Raw genomic sequence first — 4,200 nt, forward strand, 5'->3', positions numbered from 1 at the left:
GAGGGTAAGAATGGGAATTTAGAAAGGAAATGTGTAGGAAGCCATTTGAAGGGGGTTCGTTTAAATGTTATGTAACTCATAAATGTGTATTTTTGAGGCTCTCTGTAACGGAATTTGTTCAGAATGTTATACATCTTATACATCTTGAAGTGTGGCAAAATTTAGAATTTTCATTACATTGCGTAATAAGTCAATGACATCCATCTTATTGAACCTCTAACACAATGATGATTGTCAGATCAAGCCATATTAAACATATTTTGGCATAAGTGAATCAAAAGGAGTTTGTTGAACCTTAGAAAGCACCAAAGCAAACAAAGAGCGTGCTTTCAAGGAAAGAGTTAACTGAGAGTAATGCTCACAAGCAAAGTGTTAGCTCTTTGCCTCTTAGGGTTAATTTTAAATTTCTCAATTAGCCCGAATATCACAAATACCGTCTTATCTTAGAATGACTCTGATTTGGCATCGGATTTGATTTAAATTCGGTAGCATGCCAGTCACGGCGTTTGGGGTTGCATGTTTAAGTTGATTAACCAACCTGTACTGTTAGAGTTGCTGGATTTTGAGGAGGAGCTAATGGGATGTCATATATTCTAAAATGCTCTTGGTTTAGATGCATAGGTTTGGAACAATATCATACAAAAACCTTAATTGTAAGTCTATTCAAACTACAATCTTATACTGTTCCCTAATACTTTGTAATGATTTCTACATCACGATAATTTAAGTGTTCTCAAGACCAAGACTTTGAAGAATTTTCCTTTAGTTTCGGTCTCTGTTCCGGTCTCGATTTCGGTGTCTATTCCGTCCTCAGTCTCAGTCTTAGTCTCAGTCTTAGTCTCAGCCTCAGTTTCAGTATTGGTCTCTGTCTCATTCTCTTTCTCGGCCTCGATCTCAATTCCAGTCTCTATCCTGGATTTTATCTCGATTTAGGATAAATAATTCATTGAATCCGAGACATCGAAGCACCGTACCGTCTATTTACTCTCAGAAAATACACCTCAATTCCGTATCAGAAGTATGTGAAATTACAATATTTACCAAAGTTATGACATTACATGACGGAATCTTAGTTACATAACATAAATACTTTCACTCATAATTTCAATCTCAAAACTAAGCTAATATTTCATCAAAATACATATTTTATCAAGCTTACTTCCTTTATGTGAGTGTAAAATTCTTATTTGAAAATTTTCTAATTGACATAAACTTTTCATCTCAGCAATTTTCTCATCAACATTCTCACCCTCCCTTCCAGCATAATATTTCAATTCTCTTTATGTGTTTAAGAACCGCATACATTACCATAAACTACATATTTCCTTGATGAAAAATATTTTTTCAAGCACACAAAAATGAGAAAAAAAAGAATATTCAGCATTTGAGTTAAAAATTCCCTCACGAGAAATTAAGAAATTTATTGTTGTGCCACAATCATATTAAATATATCAGTGAAAATTCACAATGTGGTTGAGACTGATTTTAATGAATCTTTGTGTGGTTTCTTTCATGCATGCGGCATTTCTATGCTTTAGAATTATTGAAGCAATATATGCAAAAATATCATTTTTAAAGTCTAGCTGTGGAGGCATTTGAGAGGATGCTGAGTGACTCAAATGAAGAAGTTTAGTTAACTTCTAAATCCTCTGCTAGGGAACTTTTGAGGCTCCGCTAATTGACATCAAATGAAATTCGCTTCTATGAGAAATCCAAATAGCGGAATGACTGTCAAATGGTTAAATGAATGTCATATTACATCCAAATGCCAGAACGATTGCCATACAGTAGCGCTCAAAAGTGTGCGACCAAGCTAATTTTTTTGATAATTTCATTTAAAAAGGACCTTAATCTCAACCAAATCTCTTCAAATTTTTACAGTAAATCTGTTTTTGCATTAACTTTTAAAAAAATAATAACTTTTGTACTATAATTAAGTAATTTGAATAAACCGTTAAATATTTGAAATCGAGAGCGCTCAAAAGTGAGCGACCAACAACAAATGATTGAAAAATAAGCATAAAGCTAGCAATTTGTGACAACTTTAAACGATGAAAACATAAAATATGCATGTTTATCTTTATTTATGAGCCAAAATTTTCCACAAAACACGTGTTTTTCACGTTTTTCCCAATCAAAATGGCTGCCATTTTTTACAATTTTTAACCAATTATTTCTGATATTTTAACACTAAATTACAGTTTCTTTACTAATTTATATTAAATTTATGATAAGCTTTCTGCACATGTATAGATTGTTGTAAAAAAGTAGAATTTAGTACAAATTTTTGTAAAAATATCCTTTTTCAATGACGATTTTTTCATCGTACAAAATATTCAATTGAGAAAATCTTTTTAAATATTGCGGAAATAACAACCATTTCCCATTGGATACTAATTTATTACATTTTGCATGTACAATAAGATTCAAATAGTTCTAGTTCGCTAAAAAAATTATCCAGCAAAAAACAAACCATCAAATGGTTGGTTGTTTGATGTGCTCAAACCAAGCAAAAATAAAATATTTTCAAAACTACAAAATATGTAATATCCATTTGAAAAAATTTATTCAAATGGTTTGTTTTAGTATTAATATACATTAAAAATAAAGATTTCTTTAAAATAGCCCTTGTGTATGCCCAAACTCAATTATGGAAAATATCATTCATAATGAATTGATCAAATCACATTTTCAACCATTATCATGGTTTGATGTTGCTGGATAATTTTTTTGGAAAGAACTATTTGAATAAGCGGATATTGTGACATGCATTTAATCTGTAATAAATTATGTAAAATCATGTAACAAATGCCGTTAGTGGAAATGAAAAAATATTTTTTCAATTGAATATTTTGTACGATGATTTGAGCGTCATTGAAAATAACTTGGAAAAAAGTATGTACTAAATGTCTATGGTGAGTTGGTCACATGTATCTATACATGTGAAATGGAAGTTCCGCCTTATAATAAATTTGATGGATAAATTAGTAGAGTTTTACTATAATTTCAACTGTTAAAATAGGTCAGAATTTTATTGACTTAAGATTTAATGCATGATAAGCACATATTTGAGTGTTACCATCACGTGCAATGAGACGTGTTCAGTGGAATACTTAGAGCCATAAAGAAGCATACCAACTTGCATATTTTAGGCTGTTTCATCGTTTAAAGTGGCTAAGCTGAGTACCAGAGCTTGAATTCGACTAGGATTTATGCTATGAAAAAGTCGAGTCAATTTAATAAAACTTGAGTCGCTCATTTTGAGCTCTCGCTTCCTACTAAATAACTAACGGCTTATTTAGAATTACTTAATCATAGTACAAAAGGCATTATTAGTAACTACATGCAACAACACATTTTTCTCATTTACAACTTCCATAGAATCAGTCATTCCAACTAAAGTCCTCACAAATTACCATTTAGTCTATAAAAATGCTCGTTTCTCATGGAAACCTTTACAGCTACAGTCCAGCATGTGAAATGACTAAATTCGCGGAAAATATGGCATTCTAATGGCTATATAACTGAAAAATAGCATCCAGATGGCTGAATGAATGTCAAATAGCATTTAAATGGCTTTATATCTGCCAGATTGCATCCAAAAAGCTTTATAACTGCCATAAAGTACTTTTAATTAGGCTGATTTTCCACTGCTATATGGTTAATACATGACACAAAGTCATGTCAACACGTAGCATCATCAAATAACTGAATTTTTACCATTTAAAGATTTACAAGTATAGAGCTGAGAATCCATTTGATGTTTTTGAACGAGCTTGATTAGTGGCAGTGGGTAAACTCCGGGCCACTCAGCGCTCATGGGATTACAGTCGCTCGGATGAACAAAAGGGAAGCAAAATTGATGGGAATTAGAAACTGGCATAAAATTATCCTAAAGACAGATGTCATGTCATTCGACGATACTCAAAAACTGCGGCAATAGGGCTCTAAAATTCAAGATTTCTTAATCAAGACGTCTAAACATCCAATTTCCTCAAAAACATCAACTTCGAACAGCACAAAATGAATGTTAAGCCATTCCTTCCACTGTGAAAGCCATAAATGACATCCATATCTAGGGATTATGTCGATATGCCCATTTTCAACCATTGCCCACTAGGATAAATCCTTTGCCCACTGAAACAATATTTAATATCCACTACTCTTTTTCACAAACTGGTACGCTTGCCCACTGGTACA

This window comes from Chironomus tepperi, unplaced genomic scaffold (assembly GCF_022539635.2).
Source record: "Chironomus tepperi strain 1889 unplaced genomic scaffold, CSIRO-AGI_Ctep_v1 contig_250, whole genome shotgun sequence".
Lineage (NCBI taxonomy): Eukaryota > Metazoa > Arthropoda > Insecta > Diptera > Chironomidae > Chironomus > Chironomus tepperi.